Below are 25,553 nucleotides of genomic sequence, written 5' to 3'. Positions count from 1 at the left end.
CGTCCCATGTATTATGTCACTGTTTCTGTGGGTCAGAAATCCAAGCGTGGCTCAGCTGGGTCCCCCGCTTTGGGAGCTCCTACAAGACTGAATTGCTTGACCAGAAAGGACATGTTCCCAGCTCACGGGTTTGTGGACAGGATTTAGCTCCTCACGAGTGGTTGGATTGAGGTCCTCAGTTCTTCTGCAGCTGTTGGCCAGAGGCCTCCCTGAGCTCCTTGTCATGTGGGCTTATCTATAGAATTATTCCCAACATGGCGACTGGTGTCATCAGATTAGTTAACACAAGGGCAAATGGGTGCCGGCAAGATAGGTTCCGCCTTTTGTACCCTCATCTGAGAAGTGACATCCCTTCACTTCTGCTGTATTCTGTTCATTAGGTGTGAGTCATTGGGTCCAGCCTCCCCTTGAGAAAGTAGGATCCATCATTCCCCAATCCTTATAGTTGCTCTGTGATCCGTTATCAGCCTTTGATAAACTGTCCATGAATTAATGTCATGATAAACTGTTATACTAAATGTGTTTTCCCTTTCAGATTTTAGATGTGTTTTTTCCATATTTGAAACTTCTGCAAATATAAGGTTGAACAGGGTATATGAAAAGAGCATTTGCATAAATGACTTGACACCTTTCTCGAAAAATGCCCTTTTAAAATTAATTCAGATGAATCTAGTCAAGAGATAATAAGTACCACAAAAATATAAGGCACTATAAGCTTATAATTAATTTTTCATGTTGCATGGGATTGAAAGAAAATATAAGCATTGCAGTCAGAAGATCTGCTCAAAGTTTACAGTGCTTCTGTGTTAAAATCTTTGTTTACTAAATCATCTCTGTGTTACCTGGGGGAGAGGACATTGACTTCACACCCTGAAGCCCTGAGTCTGAGTCTTAAAAATTCTTAAATCATCTGTGACTGTTTCATCTCCTATTCAATGGGCTCCTAACTTGAACATTGGAGAGCTTTTCAGACATTGAGTAAGCACCTACTGTGTGATGTCCTCTGAGAAGTCACACTGCCTGCATGGTTTGAGGGACACCTTTGTCATGCAGTAAACACCAACCGAACCTCTCTGGCTCTAAGGAAATAACTGTATTTTTTTTTTTTTTAGGAAATAATTGTATTTTAAAGGGGAGCCTCTGAAGGTCTTCAGAAGGTAGGGGAAGCTGTGTTTATAGGTCAGATGGCATTTGTATAAGTAACTTGAAAAGACTTTCCATGAGTAAGCAGTGGAGTTGCAAACGTTTATTTGAAGAACCTATAGAAGTTGGATTCCAAACCCACCCTGGGGGATCCATCACTCAACTCTATTTGCCAAGTCCCTTCCTATTTATGGCAGGCTCTTCTGTGGAGCCCTGGGGAGTGCTGGGTGAAAACAGAGCCATGTCCCTGTGCCCACGGGGCTTGTAGTCAGTGGATTCATCAGGGCTGGAAGTGCTGCCGTATTGGGGCAGACACGGGCAGGCAGTTGTGTTTGTTCTGGGGAGACAGCAAACCTGTTGGGGGGGGATTCCTATGCTTGTATTCATGGTGCTGTATTTTGTTGTGGGGGTGGTGCTAATGGCGTGAGGGCCTATTTAGCCAGAGCTATTTCATCTCTCTGTTAAACAGTGATTTTGTTGTTTAGGCAGTAAAACTTAAACTGACCCTGCCCCCCGCCCCCAGGGGAACTTACTTTAAAGCAAGTCCGGGAAACCAGTAGAATGTGGTCGACCAGTCCCTGATAACAGAGCCCAAATACAAGGGCGGGTCAGGTCGGGTGGAGGTAACAAAACCCAAATGTAGGGATGAGTCAGGCCAGGCGGAGACAACCGATCAGTGCCCTGTGCACACGTCTCCCTAGCTACCAAGGAGTGTGGGCCCTGCCTTTTGGGCACCAATTCTGACCAAGGTGATAGGCTAGTTCAAATAGCCACTGTGGGGTGAATTGTAATTCAACTGGCCACCCGTGTGGGACCTAGCATGACTGTGCAGCTTTCTCTGTGGGTTGCAATCGCATTGGCCACCTGTGCATGGCCAGGCCCAACCACATGGTCTTTGCTCTGTAAAAGTTAGTCTGTGAGGCTGGGAGGGGTCGCCCTCTCTGTAAGAGGCGGCCCTGACCGGTTGGTTTGATTCTCGATGCTCGGTGCAAAATAAAGCTTTGCTTGATCTTTGCTTTGTATCAGTCTCACTCCTTTGATCACGGACCTAACAATGGTAGCATGTGTGGCAATACCGAGGCATCTCTTTCTGTCGGGGCACTGTGGTTGGGAACTTGTCCTGTGGAAAACACCTGCCTGGGCTCGATTTGTAGCTTCACTGATGTGGTTTTGGAATATAGGGGAGGTTCAGTGGGGTGGAGTCCAGAGCCAAGGACAGAGAAGGAATTCTTGAGAAGTCTTTGGTGCCAAATGGTAGTTTTTTAAAGCACGGGGACAGGACCCATGGGCGGAGAGAGCTGCTGCCCCAGAGTTGTGATGGGTGATGGATTATGTACTTGGTTGTTGGGGGAGGTAAGGAAAAGGGAGGGTTCAAAAGGATTTTCATATGTTAAAGAAGACTCATGGGATACAGGGATACCTAGGTCTTTCCATTGCCAGGGTTGTTTTTGCCTCTAGCAAGGCATTAACATTAAGATGGTTGGGCGTTTCCTGGAGGAGCATGACCTTGCCTGCTTGAAGTATCTGTCGGAGGCTGGGGGTTAGAAGGACATTAAACTGTATCTGCATTTCCTTCTGGAAGGTAGGTTATTGATAGAGATGCTTCGTTCTTGTAGATTGCTAAAACGTTTGTAAACTGAGGGAGACATCTGTCCTGCAGGATGTAAGTCAATCATTTCTCCTTCCTTGGCTTCAGGGCAGCCAGGAGTGGCTGAGGAATGTCACACGTATCCTCTCTGGGGGGAGGAGGGGTGCGGGGTGTCAGCTTCCTCTTTGTCCTCAGCTGGCCCTCTGTTCCCTCATGGCCATCATTAAAACCCTGTGTGGTCTTAGCTCTGTTACTAGACCTCTTTGAGCATCCGTTTATTCATTGGAATGTGGGAATAGCAATAGGACATAGTTCCTGGGGCTGTTGTGAGGATTAAAGATTGTCCCTTCTGTGGGAAGGGAACAATGTGGCGACCACTGTGTTGTTACTGTTGGAGAGTGTTACCATTACTGCTCTCGCTGTCAGCAGCAGTGGTCAGCCCCTGTCCCTTCCGTCTGCCCTGACCCTTACCTGTCCCCTCCGTCTTAATTTCTTTGGCTCCCACTGTATTTTAGGAATTTTCAGTTTTAGGATTCTCATCTGAGGACAACCTGGGAAGGGTGTTAAATTGCAGATTTGGGGGGCCCCATTCTTGGTTCAGTGGGCTCATGTAGGTTGGTTGTGGGGCTCAGGCATTTTTATTTTTATTAAAGATTTTTATTTATTTATTTGACAGACAGATCACAAGTAGGCAGAGAGGCAGGCAGAGAGAGAGGAGGAAGCAGGCTCCCTGCTGAGCAGAGAGTCTGATGCAGGGATCATGGGATCATGACCTGAGCCGAAGGCAGAGGCTTTAACCCACTGAGGCACCCAGGTGCCCCCTGAGGCATTTTTAATAGGCAGGCAGGCAGTCTGCACTTTCAGAAACCCTTCCTTAAAGATTATAGTCTTGAAGCCTAGGATTTGTGGAGACACGACTTCGCTTCTGACACTGCACTATGTGCTTTGTGTGTGTCATTTATAATCTATACAAAAGCTCTGCTCTTGTCATATTATTATTTCCATTTAATAATGCACAGACTCAGGCTGAGAAAATTCAGGCATCTTACTCAAAGGAAGGAGCTGGAAAGTTCCAGAGCCTGTCTATTCTAAAAAGTTTGTCTCTTTCCCACTATGTTGTGCTGTGCCTTTCTGTATGAAGACTTGACTGATTACAACGTGGAGGTTAGGGGTGCTGATCCACTGTGTGTAACTCCTGCCAAAACTGAATTCCCGTAGGGCTGCAGTGGACGCTAAGCCTTACCTATAACATGAACTGATGAGGGAGCTGGCTGAAGACAAAGCAAAAGCTGGCACCTTGCACCCCCCTCATTGGCTCCCCCCCAGTCATTTGTGTAGCATCCCTCAGGCAGCCCTGACTGCCATGAATAATAAGCAAATAGTTAACTTGCAGAGCTCACAATCCTACTAGACAGGAGTCTCCCTTGGTTTACAAATGTCCTAAATCTCACTAACAAAGACAATTGATAGCAGGATTGTGACATCCCACCAAAAAGTCCCAACTATCTTAATGTTAATGGATGGTCTAAAGACAACATTGATCCAGCCACAAGGGCAAGGCCTCCGGTAGGCCTGGGACATCCTGGCACCTTGTAGGCCCTCTTTAGCATATGAAAACTCCACTGAAACCTCCCTTCCCCTCCCCTTCCCCCAACCGCAGGGTACATAACCTGCCACCCCTCACAACCCCGGGGCAGCAGCTCTTCCTGCCCACGGGTCCTGTCCTCACCAAAGATGTCTCAAGAATTCTTTCTTGGTCATCGGCTCCGGACCTTAGCCCACCGAACCTCACCTAGATTCTAGAACTTCATCATGAACACTTGATAAATACGTATGACATATGATACACTGTATTCTTACAATAAAATGAACTAGAGAGGATAAAATACTCTTCTCATAAGGAAGAGAAAATACATTGTTGCACCGTATTTATTTTAAAAAATCCACATATAAGTGGACCCACACAGTTCAAACCTGTGTCATTGAAGGGTCAACTGTACTTTTAATTATTAATCCCCAGTGTGAGGTTATTTTAGCACAAAGATTTCCAGATCAATCGATCTTTCTCTCTCTCTCTCTCTCTCTCTCTTTCTTGGAAATAAAGCACCTTTTTAAAACTTTTTTCCCAGTTTTGTTGAGATATAATTGACATAGAACATTTTGTAAGTTTATGGTGTACAACATGTGGAGTTGATATACTTAAATATTATAAAATCGTTATTACCGTATCATTAGCTAACACCTGCATTCTGTCACATAATTACCATTTTTTGGTGTGTGGTGAGAAGCGTTAAGAGCTACTTTCTTCAAAACTTTAAAATATACAATGCAATATTGTTACCTAGAGTCTGTACATCAGATCGAGGCTGTACATCAGATCCCCAGAATTTTTTCCTCTTATAGCTAGAAGTCTGTACTCTTGACCGACATCTCTCCTTTGCTCTGACCCCCAGCCTCTGCCAACCGTCATTCTAATCTCTGTTTCTATGAGTTTGGCTTTTTTAGATTCTGTATAAGTGCTATCATATGCAGTATTGGTCTTTCTCTGTCTGACTTATATTACTTAGAGTAATGCCTTCAACGTCCATCTGTGTTGTTAAAAATGCCAGGATATCCCTTTTTCTCATGGCTGAATAATATCCTATTGTGTATATATACCACCTTTTTTAGAGTTTGATCTACACTCAGTGCAGAACTCGAACTCATGACTGGCAGATCAAGAGTTGCATGCTCTACCGACTGAGCCAGCCAGGCATCCCTACCACATCTTTTTTTTTTTTTTTTATCCGTTCACCCTATGACAGACACTTAGGTTGTTTCCATAACTCAGTTGCCATGCGTGATACAGCAGTAAACACAAAAGTGCAACAATCTCTTTGATATCCTGTTTTCATTTCCTTTGGTTACATACCAGGAGTGGGATTGCTGGATCACGGGGTAAGTCTATTTTAAAGTTTTGGAAGAACCTCCATACTGTTTTCCATACGGGTTGCATCAGTATACATTGCCCCGGGCAGTGCATGAAGCTGCCCCTTCCGCGTCCTCTCCCGCACGACCTCCTTTGTTTTGATGATGGCCATTCTCCCCGGATAGCGCGTGCGGTTTTACTTTGCATTCCCTTGATGATTAGTGGTGACCACCACCTTTTCATGCACCTGTTGCCCATTTGTATGTCTTCTTTGGAAAAATGTCTATGCAGTTCCTCTCTCCGTCTTGAAATCAATGTTTTCTTCTCTCCTGCCTCCTCCTGCCTCCCGCCCATCCCCTGCCCCCCCCACTTCCGCCCTTTGTTCTTTCCTCCCTCCCTTCTCTCCTTCCATCGAGTTTTTTAAGTTCTTCCTTCATTTCTTCATTAACCCCTGGTCATGTACATGACTAACCAATATTTTCTCCCATTCTGTAGGCCACCTTTTCATTTTGTGGATGGTTTTCTTTGCTGTGCAAAAGCCTTTTAATTTGACATGGTCTGCTTCCTTGCTTTGGCTTTCATTGCCTTTGCTTTTAGGTGTCGAATCCAAAAAAAATCCTTGCCCAGACCGATGTCAGGGAGCGCACTGCCTGTGTTTTCTTCTAGGAGTTTTACTGTTTCAGGTCTTACATTCAAGTCTTTAATCCATTTCTAGTTGGTTTTTATGTATGGTATAAGACAGAGGAAGGACCTCTAGATCTTTCACTTAATAGCTCCCTTTCAAAACCAGCCTTGAGGGCTTTTCTTTGACTTCCAGCTCTGGTTCCAGAGGCAATACATTTGTCTTATTCTTTGAAACAAGAAGCCGACTTCTCAAGTCACCTTGAGAGTCACCTTGTTTTTTATGCCTTTTTTTTTCCCCCGGTTTTGCACATCATTCTCCCTTTTCTCTGAAAGAAGGGTCCTTTATAACTCTTCCTAGTTTCTCCCTGAGACCAGTGAGCTCAGTGAGGTGGTCAGGGGACCGAGAGCTCTGATTTTCTGGCTTAGACTATGTCCCTGGGGGTGTAGCCGCAGTCCCCAGCCAAGCCACAGGGAGTTGGTTTTCCAAAAATAAGAAGGACAAAGAGTACCGGGCAGACAAATACGAGAGATGTTTACTATGGTGAGATTTTACAGGAGGAGTGATATTGGAGTAGCATTTGAGAAACAGAGAAAGCATTGTAGATGGGCAGAGATACTGAAAAAGCAAGTGACAGAAGGAATAGGCATAATGCCAAGGAGGTAGGGCAGATCATGGCCTGTTGGGGAATTGCAGGGAGCCTCTCTTGATAGAGAAAAGAATGGCGCTTGGGTCACTGGAGACATGAGAATGACCTGGGTGAGGAATCACATGGTGACCCACGCTCAGGACTCAGCAGGTAGCTGGGGGGGGGGGGCGATTTTAAACACAAATGGAGTATGATTTTTAATCATATGTGTGAAGTAGCTAATGCTGCTGCTACAGTTTCTAAGATCTTAGAAAAACAAAATCACCTTACAATGGAATTTTGTGTACTCTGTGCGTGTGTATGTGCGTGTGTATGTGCGTGCTCACGCACAAGCCGGCTGCCACATGAAAACCATTGCATTCTGCTGTGCGGCACCTTATGATTTCCACACCTTTCATACTTCTTTTGGAGCTTTCCTCTAAAAGAGAGAGACATATGAACATACCCAAATGACCTCAAAATTTAACCAAGTATTTGAAAGCAGAATTAACGTCTTGCTAATGGCGGAATCTTTTTATGATTTTATGCTAAGACGTCCTCCACATGCTTTTCCTTGACAAGTATATCACTTAAAGTCACAGCGGAGTAAATGCAGCTAATATGCTGCTTAGTCTCTCTCCCTGACAGATTTTTAATATAAATGTCAAAGCAGGAACCTTCAAACTTCATCCCTCCTCCTCCCCAGTACGCTCTCCCCTCTCTGGCACTTCAGAGGCACTGGGGACATCAGCAGAGGACTGCATTAGTAACTTCTGGTGTCCAGTTACTATAATTCAGCAACTACTAATTCAACATTCCCTCGGCACCACGGTCCAGAGCAGGCAGGAGAGGCTCTACGATGAATTTAACATGAGTTCTACCCATCCAGTGAATGCGTGCGTGGACGCAGATTCAAGATTCAAGTTTGGGGGAAGGAGTTATAAACTGAGTCATGGAACCATACGCTAATTTGGGTGCCTAAAGTTAGTTTTAGATGAATGTAGCGTGAATTGTGGTGAGCGAAGGCAAGATGATGTGGTGGGCCAATGTCCTTAAAAGCTTTACAGCTCACGTAAAAAGACGTGTCGCTTTTATTCACTTTATCCTAAAAGCAGTGGCCTCAAAGCCTTTGAAATGAAAGGTTTTTAAGCAGAGGGTTAACACCAGATGATCATCTTAGAAAAGACCCTTTGATGGAAAGTAAAGGGAGCAGACATTAAGTGACTGATAATTTTAAAAATCTGTCCTTTTCTTTAGGGAGATTGTAGAGTCTGGTGCCTGGATTCGTTATTTTGGGGGAGTACAGGCATAGCTGGGGGCAACCCCTGCTCTCCCTTAAGGTAAAACCCACATCACAGCTAGCCCTGAAGGGTGGAATGGGGAATGCGGGTGGGAGGCGGGTGCCTTCGTCCTAGACAAGCCAAGATGAATTACTGAACCCAGGCAGCAGCACACAGAGAAGGAAGAGAGGAAGCATTTGATAAAATCAGTGGGATTGGGCTTGAGTGAGTATAGGAGACTTAGGGAAAGAAGGATATTGAGGTTGATGTGTAAGTATCTGACTTAGTGGTCTCAGATGTCGCATAGACACTAGGTCTGTATGAGATGGTATAATGTTAACATTTGAAATAGTGTATGGTTTAAAATATGGGCGAGATGCATACAGGTTCTTTAATGATTATTGATTCCGATGACCTTATGGGGACGTTTTCAATACATCTTCAATTACTGCTGAAATACTTCTTGAATAAAGTGAGAATTCACCTTCTCTGATATTTTTCTTCTATTTTGATGTTGAAGAATATTCTCTCTGGATGCCACAGGTGCATATTTTCTGAGTCCTTTCTGCTGCCCCAATTCATGGGTGGCCTGGTGCCGGTTTCAACAGTCCTCAAATCCTCTTCCTTTGGCCGAACTGCATGTAGAAAATGGGCTAATCCACAAAAGGCAATACCTCCCCAAATGATGTCACACCAGTGATGTTAGGTGCTGAGAGAAATTCCTCTGTGGGTTGGCTCTTCACCTCAGGAAAGGCAGGTGGAGACCGAAAAGGCCCCGTAGCAAGAGCTCCTTCCTCTTCTATGAATTACCTGCTTGTCTTGCCATGTGGCCCGTCGCTTAGCCGCTCCCTCCCATTGAGTCAACACAGGCATGTAGAGAAAGGGAAAGAGACCTGGCTACTCACCATTTGAAAAGCGCGATGTTTTAACCAATCCAGCCATTTAATTAAGTCCCATTCCTCACTGGATCCCTGGTTGCCGAAGCCGGCATCTGGGCTCCATGCTTTCAGCATGTTTCTCGTCTGTCCCAGATCTCAAACCTTTCCTCCGTGACGTTGTTTTCCGTCTTCAAAAACAAAAACAAAACCAGTGATACCCAGGTGCATGACTACAAAAGCAAAAGCAAAATAAAAGAAGGAACAGGGAAAGCGATTCTTCCTGGAACAGGGGTTTTCTGAAGTGTTTCTCCAGAGGGGGCTTTCCTTTCTCCCAGCACAAGAGGCCACGCTGACAAAAGAGCAGAGAAGCCCTCGTCCCCTCCTTGTGTCCTTCCCGACTGAGGCTGAGTATTGATCCTTTCAGAAAATGGGATTGAGAAAGCTGCGCGCTGTGTTGGTGTTACCTTGAGAGCCGCCAGGAGTCTTGAGGAAGAAGCTATATAGGTCATAACTGGCCTTCCTTCTAGAAGCTCTAGAGGAAGGGACACAGCAGGGGAAACCATGTGAGACTGTGTGAGAATGGATGTGGAGAGCCCGTGACAGAAGGAGAGGTGTTTCCGGGTCAGCCTCATGTCAAGTGCCTTCGCCTGTTTTCATTTTATTTGTTTGACTGGGTAGCACAGGCTGTGCTCACACTGTGTCCCCAGGATGAGTGGGAACAGGAATCCCTCTTCAGAAGTGGAGGAGAGGGTCATGACTGCTCCGATTTTGTTACTGTTATAGTTGACACTTACAGTGGACTGGCCATTTTGGTTTCACAGGGAGCCAGAACAAAAAAAGCTCGGCGTGATTGAATACCGGTGTAGCCTCCTGTGTCTAAAATTGCCTTGTTCTTTTAAAAACTGCCATTTCTGGATCTTATTTTGTTTTATATTTTTTGCACTTCTGTTACTTTTCTCCAGCATGGCTTCCAACCATTCAATGGCCCTTGGGTGACTTCCTGGAACCCCTGGGACTCTCAGTTGATTACACCGCAGAAGACCATTTGCTGTAATGTTTTTTTAGCACTGTGCCCGTTGCTGCAGGAGGAAGGGAGTGTTGGAGAAGGCACAGAGTTCCACCACCTGGCTGACCTGTGAGCTAGCCCCTCCTCGGTCCATGGAATGTGCACTCTGCCCGCCCTCCCCTTCTTCCAACCCCAAGAGCCATTTTCAAGTTTGCACGCTTGAGAGAGCCATGTGATGTTGAGTCCCTTGGATGGTAGATGTGACCGAGCCCCATGGAGGCCTCTCTATAAACTTTAAGATTCTGGCAGGTGGTGCAGAGACCTCCTCCTCTGGGACCCCCATGACGCCCATGACAAGCCTCAGAAGTAAGTTCCTCTGTTGATTAAAACTGCCGCCTGTCGACGCATAGGAGCCTGCCTCTGCCTTCTCTCTTGTCTCGCCCCCTGGGTTCAGGGCCAGCTTGGGAACCATTAAGAAGATCTGTTTGGGGCATCCTCATGTTCTCAAATTCTACTCTCTCTTATTTTAAATGTAATAATGAGGTGGTACAACAGTGGATTTTAAATAAGGAATGGAACGCGCCCAATGACATACACCATGGTAAGCGGCGTTGTGCTGTGGATAAATTGATCTTGAGTGAATTGTTGTGTCGTTTTGCTAGTTATGGACTGTTGGAACAAAGGATCTAGAGGAGGCTGTGTTAATTTCCCATTCTCAGCCTTTTGCATTAAGAATGATGAATCTAAGTGAAAATCCCTGATTAATTCAATGAGTTAGAGCTGATATGTGCCTGCCATGAGGATGAGACTGTGTTTTCATATGCTGGTATTTCTAAGGCAGCACTATTTATTGAGTCTCTGGATTTAAGTCACAATTAAAGTTTTCTGTGTGTGCCTACTGTGTGCCAAGCACCAGCATGTGAGTATTGGAGCAACATTCTGTTATCGAGCTTAATCCTGTAAGCAAGATTGTGGTGCGATAACTCATTCTCTAATTTGTAACAGTAGTTCTCACCGTAGTATCACAGAAATCATTGGATAATAATCAGGAGTTGAGCTGAGAAATAAACCAAATTAAATGTCTGCGTCTGTTTGCATATAAATGACTGGAAGAATTCTTACTGATTTTGGAGAACATTTGTAGGATGGATAAATTTTAAAACAGTGTTGAGTGGTATAAACCCAATTTGTTGTGAGCTGTGTGTCTCTTGGGATGGTTCTTCCATGAAGCTGGCGTCCTCCAGAGTCGTGGAAACCAAAGTGGGAAGAGACCACATGTCTTCCAGTTGAAAAAGATGGGCCGTGCTTATTACGTGTCATAGAAAGGGAAAGGAAGTGCTAGCATTATCTGAGATGCAAATGAATGGTCACATGGTGTTTGCCCCCAATTTCAAAAGACTGATTTATTCATGAGCTGCTTCTCCAAAGGGCAATACTGTGGAAGTACTCAAGGATAAATGGCAGCAGGAATGTATTTACTTATTTAATAAGAGTTCTTAATTTTCCCAGGGAACAGGAGTAATAGCTAGAAGGCTAACCAGTTTGATGATAATAAAGTAGTAAGTTTTGCAAATGATTTACTTCTGTCTTATAAATCAGCGCCAACTCAAAGTTTTACTTATAATTACATAACTGTCGTACGTCTTGTCTGATATGCTTTCTTGAGCACATATTAGGGGTGACATTTTACCAAATATCCTGGGAATATAGAGAGCCCTGGGAATGCTTCAGAAAGTACTTCCTGTGTACTTAGACATGATTTTTATGTGTTGGGTGACAGAATGCAGGCTGAGAGCTATTGTGCTGGTTCCTTGATCCTGGAAGCGTGGCCTTGGGAAGCTTGGGCAATATTGCTGTCCCCATGGAGCTTGTTAGAAATGAAGAATTTGGAGCCATTCCCCAACCTACTGAATCAGAATCTGAATTTTAACAAGATCTTTAGTTGATGCATAGCTTTATCCTACATTAAAGTTGGAGAAGCACGGGTATCTAGAAGGCATTGATATTTTTAAAATTTTGCCTTTTATTTGCCAATTCTCCAATGCAGTTTTTCAACAAAGGAGTACCTCCCGCCCACCAAGATATCAAACTATGTTTTGAAACAGAAATCATTTAGACTTTAAATAGGGAAGTAGGAGAGAAAATGGTTGCATTCGGAACTCACTGTTGGATAACTGTGATTTTCCAAAATCCTAAATTTATCCATTTTAGAAGTCTAAGCACAGCATGGCCCCAGACATCATAATTCAAACAGATTACTTTATCTCTTTACCTGGATTCTGAAGAAATAGATGTGTATTTTTAAATGCATGTGTACATAGCTTCCTTAATGAAAGTTTTACTGCAAAAACACTTTGTTCCTAATGCATCCTTAAGTGAAGTTTTGCATTCTTAATTTTCCACTCAAGTAATTTAGAAACCATTAGTTAAAATGGAACTCTAAGATGAAGTAGAATCCTTATAAGTTTAGATGGTTTCCTCTGAAGATTGCTCTTATAATTGTCAGAGAAAGATAAATTCTTAATTGCATTACCCTACATCTGGATAGCGGATGCGTATTTGCTTTCCAGATACCTGTCTGGCAGGAGTAGAGGGGAATGGGTAGTGAGTGATAGGGTAACTTCAAGTGAGCAGATTCTGGAGTTGGCCACCTGTCCAGCCTGCCCTGGGAGTCTGTCCTCAGTAAGACAGAACCATCTCCCCCTGTCTGCCTGCACCTCCTTTCTCAAAGCCACGACCTTCTGTTTCTCTGCTGTTCCTTTTACTGAGCAGTTCCCTGGGTAGCCAAACAAGAGAACGTACCTTGCTCTGAAGGTCAGAGATTATTGTTGTCGCCCTCTGAGATGGGCAAATCATGGATGGTGTTGGCGGGAGAGTCAGAAGTAGGTACCGTGTAGCTCTTTCTCTCCTCAAAAGTGTGGTTCAAAAAAAAAAAAAAAAAAAAAAGTGTGGTTCTGCATTGTGGCTCTTTTCAGATCTCATCACAGATCTTTTTCTCCTGTGCCTTGAATGGTTTGACTTATCTTTCAAGTTAGAGGTATCCCAGGGAAAAGGCTTTGAAGTACAATCAGATCCAAATTTCAAAAAGTAAAGAGATATGTTTTGCTGATGGAAGGAAGGAATTGGCATTTGCAAATACTAATATTTGCCTAGTGCCCTTTCTAAAATGTAAGATTTGCCCATATGGATGAGTCCAATTGTGTGTTTTGCAGCTGTAATTTAATATTGAGCTTATAAAATACCTCCTAATATACAGATCTTATGTAAGCTTTTCTTATGTAACATTTGACTCCTCTCTTTCAAGTTCATAAGAAATGTTAGAAATTCGAGCTACAAATTTTACTGTAGTCTCCAGTTCTGGATTTTTAAAAAATTGCTCACTTATTTATTTCTGAGTATATTTAGTAGATTTCAGTACTAGAGAGTTATAACAAATAACGTTCAGAAACTTTCAATAATATAAAGAGGGGAGGGTATGCACTTATGATCAAAATTTTTCTGATGAATTTGTGTTTTGGGGAATGGAATTCAAGGTTAGAAGAATCTGATTACAAAATCTTTAGTAGGCCACGTGTTCCTAACCTTTGGAGCATCCGGTACAGACTGAATTCATATACATGGTTATATATGTGATTACATTTCTTTTCTGGACAAAAAGCCCATGCTTTCATTGAATTGCAAAGAGGTTCCTGTTAAAAAAGATGTATTACTCAAATCATTTACAACTCATAAATCTCTACTTCTCATTTTCTTTTAAATAACTTTTTTTAGATTTTATTTATTTATTTGGCAGAGCATGCATGAAAGAGAGAGAGAGAGAGAAAGCACGAGCACTCTTGCACACACAGGAGTGTGGCGGGAGAGGGGCTGAGGGAGGAGAAGCAGGGAGCCCAGTGCTGGCTGGATCCCAGGACCGCAGGATCATGACCTGAGATGAAGGTAGACGCTTAACCGACTGAGCCACCCAGGCGCCCCATACTTCTCATTTCTTTGAAATATTTGGGTGCTATATGCAATCATGGTTTCCATGATGGTTTTCCAATTCCCAATTTCACTGTTTGCTCCAGCCAGGACAGTACCTGCTTCATACAGGGGTATACAGATCTGTGCTTCCAAGAGAAGAGAAACTGTTCTCCTTCATGTATATCACAAACCACATTGATTATTGTGAGCTCTGTATCGCATTACATAAATATATGTGTAAGCATGTAATATGTACTAGATATATCGCAATATATACTATATATGCAGATACATACTATACAGCCAGACGCATGCATGTATATAGATGCATGTGTACACATACTTCAAGTGTGTATGTGTACATTAGTGTGCATGCAGTATGTATGTAAATGCATGCATGTGTGTATATGCATGTGTATGTATATGCATTCTTCGCTGTGTGTACAAATATGTGCAGACATTCATATTTGTGTAACCGTGTATACATCTGTGTATGTGTAGTCAGGTATATGTGTGCGTATATACGCATGTATAGCATATGTGTATGTTTGTGTGCCCATATACATGCGTATATATGTGTACAGATATTTACATATGCAGCATATCTGTTTCTATCTCTGTATTCAGGTTGGGTACGTGCTGCTGCTGCTGCTTCTTCAAGCCACAGCCTTGCAGTCCTGACTGGAACATCTGAGTGCTGCTCCAGGCACTAACGGGGCTGGCCTTTGCTGGTCGGGGGAAGGAGCGGCTTCCTTCCCCGGAGTAGGGCTGGAAGAAGAGCAGGGGAAGGAGGGAACTTATGGCACATTCTGCCCTGTAGCTTCTGGCTCCCCTGAGACGGAAGTTTCTTGGACTTCTTGCAAGTGCCAGTCCAGCAGGTAGAGGTCAAAGGACATTTTTCTTAGCATTTTGTATCGCAAGTGCCCAGACTGTTTTTGTGTGCTCAGTAGCAAGCAGAGCCCCGTGGTCAGTTACGAAAGTCGCTGATGTCATGTCGGGCTGTGTTGGAACCCGCTGCGGGCAGGGCAGCTCAGGAAGGGACATGGCTTCCGTTGATCCGTGTTCCTTGCTAGAGCGTGATCCGTTCTCATTACTCAGACGCTTTGAGGAAGCTTGTTACTAAGTAGCTGTGAAACACGCTGGTTTGGTCCAGAGCAGAAAGGAAACACAGTTAAAGCCCCTTCGCCCCACAGACTGGCTCCTGGTTGCAGAGACTAGGAGACAAGTCCGTTTTCTACTTCACTGGATAATTTTTTCTAACTTTCAACTGTGTTTTTAAATGTGGAAATAAATGTTTTCTTTTTAACTCCACACACTGAGTATGCAATGGATGATTTCCCTGCGGTTTAATGACTACATTAGGCTTGATCTACCCTCAACCATTTACTTGTGAATAACGCTCTGGACCAGCTTGGTAAGTTGTTCGTGACATTTTGAACAAACCCTGTGTAGGCTGGGTGGGAATACTTTTCTTCTTCAAGTGTGTTCGTTTTGGGCGATGTTAAAATGAGCTTTTTTTCTGTATAGTTGATCACAGACAACTATAGATCATCTCCCTTAAGCCACAGTAAAACTTATATATTTGTATTTTCAAATAAAGCCCTTCCATCATGTCTTTATTGTTTCAAGCAATAAAACTTGAGGGGTCAAGAATTGAGTCCGAAAGTGATGTCTAAACTGTCCAGGCAATAGTTTCACTGTTTTGTTAGGTAGTAGAGAAAGAATCCTGCCTTGGGGTGCTGGGGTGGCCCAGTGGGTTAAGCGTCTGACTCTTGGTTTCAGCTCTGGTCATGATCTTGGGCTCCTGAGATGGGTCAGCCCTACAACTCCTTCTGTGCTCAGAAGGGAATCTGCTGATTCTCTCCCTCTGCCTCTCCCCCAACACACACACTCTCTCTCTTTGTCAAATAAATAAATCTTAAAAAAGGAAAATAAAAATCCTGCCTTCTTCTGTTACCTCTCCAGCTTAGTTCAAGAAGAATATAATTTTTTAAAAAGATTTTTATTTATTTATTTACCAGAGAGAGAGAACACAAGCAGGGGGAGCAGCAGGCAGGGGGAGGGAGAAGCAGATTCCCTGCTGAGCCAAAAGCCTGGCTTGACTGGGGACTTCATCCCAGGACGATAGGACCATGTCCTGAGCCTGAGGCAGAGGCCTAACTGACTGAGCCACCCAGGTGTCCTACGAGGAGTATAATTTCTAATGGAAAAATGGCTGAAGGCTTTAAATAAGTTTTTGAACTTCAGGACACAATGGGTGAAAATCCATGTGGGTTTGACGATAATCTAAAAAGCTGAAAAACAGCTTCTTCCACACGGTATGTTTTGAGACAAGGTAAGCATTTGCTTCTATGGTATTATTGGTTCTGTTTAAACTGATGTGAATTTTCATAGTGGTTCTGAAAAAAAGGTGTAGAATTATTAATATCATTAAAGAAGTAACGATGATGTTCAATCATAATAGCCAACCACCCCTTGCAAACCTCTCTTGCCCCCCTAGGTGTGTTGGTAACGTCACCAGGATCTTTATGACTCCATCATTGTAATAGGATCTGCTGCTTCTTCATTCCCCAAGCCCACTCTCATTAAGTTCAACTTCACCTTTGGCATATTAAATCCTTTTCCCATGATGCCTGTTTTGAATTGCATATCTTTTGCCAGGTTTAGCATCCTTCTTCTAGTCTATGCTCTGTGCTCCTCTGGGCCCTCCACTCCTACCAGCCGCCCTGTAAATGACTCCGTTGAAAATCTTCCTAATTCTCAAAACATCATTAGGCCATTCCCATGGATAGGCATTACTATAAGTGCTGTGCAGTCATCTCTAATTAATTCAATTTGACGGATTTCTGTAGATGAGTGTCCATTATTTGCCAGGCACTGTGGTAGAATTTGGGACAATCCCTGCCTGTGGGCAGTCTTAGTGTGAAGGAGGATTATCAGAAGACGTACTTGAGCATATTGGACACCATGAGAGAAGAAAGAAAAAAAAGCTGTGGTATACAGGATATATTCACTGGCGACAGGGAAGGGTGGTTTCACAAAATCACCAAGTGGTAGGGATGCATCTCGAGGACGAATACCTCAATAACCACCCTTCTTTGCCTGCCATTCAAGGTTTACCTAAAAGTGACTTCATCCTTCTTTTTACCGCCATTTTGTATGAATGTGGGTAATAATTACACGACTGTATGACTGTAACAAATGATAGCACTGTTTGGAAACAGTCACCAGTTATGAAGCAATGACTAGTCCAAGATCTTTACATGTGTCATAGTATTTAATCCTAATGAGTCTATGATGGGCAAACAGAGGTCCAGAACCGTTACATACTCCTCAAGGTCATTCAGGGCCAGCGGCAGAGCCAAGCCTCAGCCCTGGTCTTTGAGACTTCCAAGCCCTGTTTTGATAGACATCCTCTGCTCTACTTAATTCCTGCCTTGATGCTTCCAGCACATGACTGACCCGACCTAAGCTTGAGTGGCTACATGATCTTGAAGACAGGAAATGAACTTGGGGATTAGAAAACACAGGTTTATACAAACATCTTCAGGCAGTTCACCTAGGCTTTCTGAATCTCACTTTCTGCGTTTATGATGTTATAGTAATTATAATAGCCTGTAAGGGTCATTACAGAGATCAAGTGAGATGACCTAGGGAAGCACCTTATAAAAATGAAATATTTAACTTAAGTTCTTGTTGTGGTTGTTATTACGAGTACTACTTACTATTGTGATGGTAAAGCATGGCTTAGGAACAGTCATCAAAAAAAGATTGAAACTGTTATCTATAAATAATTAAGGAATTTTAGCTCCTAATAGCCATTATTTTATTGATTCATTCCAGACTAGTGGCCATTCTACTAACATTTGGCCACTAGAGACTGCCTGTGTTTTTGTATGAGGGCACTTTCCTTTTTCAGACAGGCTGGATTTGCGGGAGTTACTTGTATTCTTAGCTTGAAAAATAAAAGCCTAGGGGCACCTGGGTGACTCAGTCATTAAGCTTCTGCTTTGGGCTCTGGTCATGATCCTAGTGTCCTGGGATCAAGCCCTGCACAGGGCCCCCTGCTCAGCGGGGAGCTTGCTTCGCCCTCTCCCACTCCCCCTGCTTGTGTTCCCTCTCTCATTGTGTCTCCACCCTTGAAATGATAAGATTATATCCCAGTAGAAGGGACAATGTGGGAACATGGGAAGGGTGGTTCCCAGCACTCTTAGGAGGTTTTACAGATGAGGAATTTGATTTCTGGTTGTGTTGAGTCTTCATGGAATCCCACAGGGTACCTGGGAAACCTATCTTTCCGGAGATGCCAAGTTCTGAAATGCTGAGAAATAGCCAAATAAGTATTTTTTTTTTTTAAGTAAGACAGAGTTGCATTGCATGAATTACATGCTGAAGTAGATGGACCCTGATATGCATTCAGGACACAGAGGGAAGACGAGGCTGCGTTTGTTTTTAGGCTTAAATAAAAGAGCACTTACTGACGTGGAAATGGGTTGGTTTAATTTCTCCCAGTGCTCTGTAGAGTCCTTGACAGGAAACATTTGATAACTACTCAAAATCATTTCATCTGCCTCTCCAGGGCAATTGATTTATGCTCAGACAGAAAAAGGACCTTCCGTTTAATTTCTCTCAACTTAATCGATTAAATATGTTAATTACTCTACTTAAATTTCTCTTGTGATGTTGTGCGTTTGTTAAGGTGGATCGTTGGGGCAATTGAGAAAAAATAGCTTCCTGCTAAGCCAGGGTAATGAATATTGACATTCTTGGCTTTTACAGTCAATAGAAATCACATTTCCAAGTCCCTGTTTCCATGGGGCTTGCTTAATAAATAACTTCCCCAACCGTCTGCACTATGGGGATGGACTTGCACAAAATTTGGAGTGAGTAAAATTTAAAAACTGTGGATTAACATCAGCACCTGCAAAGAGCAAACGGGGAAGCTGGGTATTTGAATCTGCAAGACTGGGGAACTGCAGGGCGAGCCTGGGCCTGGGAGCTGGGAATCATTAACTTGAAATCTGTTCCCCTGCTGTGTCTGCTACATTAGAGTCAAGGAACATTACCGCATTAAATGTGGCCAGAGCTCCTGATAAAGATTCTAATTGAAAGAGGAACTTCCCAGCACCTTGTTACTTTCCTCCACACCCTTATCTTAGTTTTGCAGAGGAAAAAAAACAAAAAAAACAAAAAACACAAAACAAAACAAATCAAACCAAACCTGAGGCCAGGAAGAGATGGTAGCAGGAGAGAAAATGTTTGTTTGTTTTTTTGTTTTCCTATGCCTTTTATGTAAACATTGTCTTTGGCTAATCTACATCTCTAAAAAATGAGTAGGGGGAAAACCTTTAAAGCGCTTAAAAAATAGAATGTTGCTCTCTCCAGGAGTCTTGTAAGTTTCAATCTCCTGGTTTTGAAGCTCTCTTATGGGGTATTTTTCTAGAAAGGTCTTTAGATAACTCCTCAAACTTATCAGCTGTCTGTTTTTGATGGTTCTCATTTACCAATCCATGATTACATGTCATATTTGGTTGTTAGTGTTAAAGGGGAAAACAATAGCATTTTTCCCCTGCTCCCAGCGCTCACCTAACAAGACTTCTTCATGGTGAGAGTCTGCATAGCCGTGCAGTCTTCTAGGATCTCGTGGAATCGTCTGCATATAGGATCTCGTGGAATCTGGGAACGTAAGAGCCCCGGCGGCTCTCTGCCATCACCTTGCCCAGGCGTCCCCAGTCCAGGTGAGGAGACTGGAGTTCAAGCTTCAGAGTGGTTTCCTTGAACTTCCTCTGAACTTCGCAGCAATTGTGCAAGTTTAGAAACTCAGGTTATTCAACTGCCATCCTCTGGCTACCGCAGAGCTGATCGGCTCTTTCTCTACATTCAGGAAATTAAAAAAGAAATCGCTTGACAGCTTGCTTGTAGCTCCAGTTCTCAAACGTCGGCTTCTCCTCCATTGTTTTGAAAACCCACTGTGAACACATGAAAGAGGTTTCCCTTTCTGAAACACTGCGCCCTGTCAGGCCTTTTGCATTTTCGTCTTGACCTCTTGCCTTCCTGCTGGATTTCCTATGAAATTTACTTCTTTTTCAATAGGAAATGTGGCCACTTTGTCCAATTTTTCCCTTTCTGCCTGGGAAGAGGGCTTGGCATTTGGGAAAAAAATGCTCTAAGTCCATGTCAGCCTCACTGTAGGAGACCCCCCCCCCCCGCCCCAGCCAACCTTGGGGAGTGAGGTTTGGCGGACTCATTACAGACTCGGCCAGCTAGCTGTGGCCATCTGAATAGACCTTCCTGGGCTCCTGAGCTGGGATGAGCGCTCTGCCATAGAAGCATGGCGTTGTAGAGTTTCAGCAGAGATGCATTTGTCTCACTCCTTCCTTTGGTAGACCAAGAATCAGTGATTGTATTTGTGTTGTATTGGTTGCCCTAAACACAGAAACAGGGAGTTTGAGAGAGGTATTGGTTCATGGGAATCCAGATGAGAGGTGATAGAGTGAAGGCCCAGGGTCATTCCTCTCCCTTCCCCTCTCCTCCCCCCTCCTCCCGCCCTCTCTCTCTCTCCCTCTCTTTTTTCCTTCTTTCTTCCTTCCTTTCTTCTTTTCTTTTCTTTCTCTTCTCCCTCTTTGCCCCTTCCTTGGGTCCTTCCCCCCTCTTCATATTATTACCCATCTTTAACCTTAGCTTTACTTTCTGCTGGCCTCACTGAAATTGGAATTACTTGGCTCGTGTTGATGGGACCTAGCCTTGTGCCCTTAGGTACGAAGAATGCTTATTCGGAGGGGTGGGGAGGAACTATTACTGGAACCAGAGGATGGATGCTTGGAAGATACTACTACTACTACTACTACTAGTAGTAGTACTAGTAATAATAACATCAATAGCTAATAGTTCTTGAAGTCTCACTTTATGTCAGGTACTTTTCTAAATGTTTTATATCTATGAACTCATTTAATTCTCAAAACTGCAATATGAGGTAAGTATAAATACTATTTTCATTTTATAGAAAAAAAGCTTTGTCACAGAAATAGGAAGTGTCTGTGGTTATGATTTAGAAGGCAGGTGCAGCTTCCCCCCACACCCCCCAAGGTGTATAACCTTTCAACTAGCACTTATTAAACCAGTATTTGTTCATCTTTTCTAGATACTGGGAAGTAAGAAAACACTGTTCATGTCTTCATGACATATGCAATGCAGGGCTGGAAACATTTTGTATCTAAGCATACATCCTTTGTGTAAACAGTGGCTATTTAATTGCAGAGGTGAGTGGTATTCAGCAGTTAAGGAAGAGGAAGGATTGTGGGGGCCCCTGGGTGGCTCAGTCAGTTAAGTGTCTGCCCTTGGCTCAGGCATGATCCTGGGATCCTGGGATCGAGGCCCACATTGGGCTCCCTGCTCAGTGGGGAGTCTGCTTCTCCTTCTCCCTCTGCCCCTCCCCCTGCTTCTGTTCTCTTGCTCTCTCTCAAATAAACAGATAAAATCTTACTAGGAAAAAAAAAAAAAAAGAAGGATTGTGGCATGGCGATAGCTAATGTGTCCTGTTTCAGTTGTTCAAATATAAAAAGAGATCTTGGGGTGCCTGGCTGGCTTTGTGTTGTATGGGAATCTTGATCTTAGGGTTGTGAGTTTGAGCCCTATGTTGGGTGTAGAGATGACTTAAAAATAAAGTTTAAAAAAATAAAAAAATAAGAAGAGATCTCAGTGAGCTGTATTACAATGGCTTTGTTACAATGAAAGTTAGTCCAAATGATAGTAATTGTTCAGCCAAGAAGGCCCACTTCTCCCAAACATCAGACCTCTTTTTTTTCTTTTGCAGTTGAATTGGGTTTTGCCAAGGCTAGAGCAGGGAGTGGAGTGAGAAGTGGATATTTTCTGAGAATGTCTGGAATAGATAAATAACAAGTAATTCTAATGTTAATGGAAAAAGCACTGGGACTAGTTCACATTTTGGGTTGATCTTTCTTGATTTGAAACAAAGAAATATGAAACAAAAAACTATGAAATTTGCTCATCATAAACTGTAAGTGATATGTCTTTGTTTCAGATTGACAAAGGAATGCGGAGAGCATTTTCTTTACTTGGAAAGATTTATTTATTTGAGGGTGTGGAGGGGCAGGGGGAGATGGAGAGAGAATCGTCAAGCAGACTCCGTGCTGAGAATAGAGCCCAGCACAGGGCTCAATCCCAGGACCCTGAGATCATGACCTGAGCCAAAATCAAGAGTCTGACACTTAACCGACTGCCTCACCCAGGCGCCCCTCTTTTTAAACTAGAACATTCCTAGCATAAAATTCGAGATTTAACTCATGCTTCTCCAAGGACTTCATTCCAAACCTTAATATGAGCCTTTTTTCAGTTAAAGCATTTGAGCCGTTTAGGACATTAATAAGATCCATAATCTTAGAAGCTTCCATTTCTTTTTTAACCCATTTCATTCCAAATGGGGAACACAAGATCTGAATGTTCTGGAGGTTTTTCTTTCTTTCTTTCTTGACGCATGCTACTTTAGTTACTTAGAGATCCACAAAATGTTAGAAACCAAGAATACCTGACAAGACCTGAAAATCAAAATACGATGCCCATTGAAAGATCTTCCAGAGGAGGAAAAACCCAGCTTATCCATTTTTTTTAGGTCTTTACTGATGTGTCTAAATAATGTCTACAGTACACAACTTACTCAGGCTATACAAACATGCTTTCCTTGATGCACAGAGGGCCCTTAAGTCAGTCTCAGAGACTGAAGGAGGTTACTTGCCATTACTTAGAAGGCCACTGAAGGCTAATACACACGGACAATTATACTGCAGACTTTATATAAAGACCTGCCAATTATATTTTCACCAGAAATAAGAGTGAATAAATTAAAAGATTTGGGGTCTGCGAGATCTAACGTCATGACTTCCCTAACTTGTCTTTTTTCATAAATGATTCCTGGTGTGTGTGTGTGTGTGTGTGTGTGTGTGTGATTTCATTCTTCCTGATGTATGGCTGGAGATACAGAATAACCTGAAATAATTCAGGAAGGTGGCAGTCACTATTCATTTGGTTCCATCTGCCACATTAATTCTGATCAGATACCAACCCTCTGAATAGACAGCAGGTGTCAGATAGAAGCGAATGTTTTGTGTGTTTATTTTGCTTTTCTCTTCCCCATCATATTTCCAGGGTTACGAGTCTGAAGATAATGCACAATGGAATTACAGAAATGTGTTCCTATAGGAGAAATTTAGAGCATATTTTCGGAGGAAATTCAGATTCACTCATGTCTAAGGCCTAAGGAAACAACTTTGGCATTCTGAAGCTTTGCAAATGGGGAACACGAGATCTGAATGTTCTGGAGGTTTTTCTTTCTTTCTTTCTTGATGCACAAGAAGGAATAAATGTGCAACTTCTGGTCCTTTATCTTCCTCATTTGAAGTTTGACTTCATTGGCAACAAGAATATGATAAAAATCAGGAATTAATTGCACATCCTAGGAATTCTGAATTATGGCCGTATAGTTCTAGAATCACAGTGCAGTGCGAATATGTGGACTGTTCTCTGAGAGGCAGTCTGCGCTTTGGGGAATGAGGATAGCTATGTGCTTATCTGAGGGTAGGAAGGACGTCACCTTCTTCCCAGTGTCCTAAGTGCCTAGAATAGGGCTGAGTTCACAAGGCACCAGGAGCTAAGATTAGACAGCATTTACTCCGTGCCATGCATCGCGTAAAGCCCTTCAGAGATGAATTCATTCACTCATTGTAAAAATTGCTCTGTTGTAACTGATGCCTGACCCTCCAGCCGCCCACCTGGGTCCAAGGAGTTCGGGGAGGCTACAGCCAACAGCTTCCCATCTCAACCCCTGACACCCGCAACATTTTCTTTCTGTTTTCCTCCAGCACCCGGAGAGCTTGCAGGACCAAAAACATGCTCTACCCTCGACCGGTGGGGGATGGAAGACAGTGAATGTCTCAGCCTCCCTAGGACTAGTGGATCTTAAGGTGTGCTTTATGCGATTTCTTAGAGGGTCTCCAGGACGTTTGGCCCAGATGCCCGCAGCAGGAACTGGCACATGGCTTCATGCTGTGCTGATTTTTTCCTCCCTTTTCCCTGCTTTTGCTCTTTTTACTTCCTTCCCTGTCTCACTGTGCTTCCTGGGGTCACCTCCCAAATGAGGTGCCTGCAAGGAAGTGGGTCGTTCAGGCCCTCGTTATTTTATGGGGTTTCCTTCTGGAGGCCCCAAAGTTAGACACCCTCGCTTTTACAATGTTTGTGGCATGAATGACTGAATGAGTGAATTTTCGGAGGTGACTGAACTTTCCCGGGCCAACCAGAGAATGTTCAATTTTTCATAGATTAGTCCATTAAGGGAATGTACTGGGCTAGTAATACAGCTGCAGCGGTTAGCAGAAGCAGTGGGGAGTTATGCTTAACCAGAGACACGGGAAGGAATAAATGAACTGAATGCAAAACAATCATTGGAAGAATCCGGATTAATTTAACACGATCTGAGTCCTGTGGAACTGCTGCTGAATGTTGGTGAGCCATACCTCCCAGCCACGGTTTTCTATACATTCCTCTTAGCACAAATTGAGATAACTGTTCAAGACAAAGGAAGACTTCTGTATGAAATGACAGATAATTGACGGAACACTAACCATAATAACAGGGAAGATTATTTTTGATTCCTTTGGCTTATATTGAAAAACGACTCATGAATCGTCATATTAATGAGTAACATGTATTTACCATATACTTTTCGATTTTGTGTTTTGGACGAAGGCCAAGTGAGCTGATCGATTATTGATTGCATATTATCGACAGTTGATCTTATACATTGTTGTGAGAGTCCCTTTCACCTTATTTATCTCATTCTGTTCCCAGAACTAAGCTGATGATTTTAATAGTTGTTTTGCTTCTCTTAGTATATGAAAACAATAGTAACAGTCATCAGAAATAATGCAGGCTGGCAGTTAACTGTCGTTTATTGGGGTTCTCCTATGTGCCAAGTACTTTTCTAGACATGTTTTCTAACTTAATCACCATGACCAACACACTGAGGAAAGATTATTTAGATTTTTATTATTATTATTATTTATTTGACAGGGAGAGAGATCACAAGTAGGCTGAGAGGCAGGCAGAGAGAGAGAAGGGGAAGCAGGCTCCCGGCTGAGCAGAGAGCCCAGGACCCTGAGATCATGACCTGAGCCAAAGGCGGAGGCTTAACCCATGGAGCCACCCAGGGGCCCCGGAGGAAAGTTTATTTATCCTCATTTTACCTATGAAGAAAATGAAGCTCAGAAAGAGGTAGGGCAGGATGTCCAAGGTCATACTCAGAGTAGAATTCAGATTCATTCCAGCCCACATGCCAAGCCTGTGCTCCTACATCTAAGTGTTAGGGCTCCAATTATTGTGAGAAAGAAGACTTTAGAAAGTGTTTGATTTGACTGGAAGACACCAGGCATTCACTAGCACTGAGAGCAGATCAGAACTCAGAGCTGGGGATGGATTCAGAGGTGAGGTGGTGTGGCTAACCCAAAGAGAGCCCTAGTATCCCTTCA

Source organism: Mustela erminea, chromosome 7, assembly GCF_009829155.1.
Source record: "Mustela erminea isolate mMusErm1 chromosome 7, mMusErm1.Pri, whole genome shotgun sequence".
Taxonomy (NCBI): domain Eukaryota; kingdom Metazoa; phylum Chordata; class Mammalia; order Carnivora; family Mustelidae; genus Mustela; species Mustela erminea.
This window is presented reverse-complemented; position numbering follows the sequence as displayed.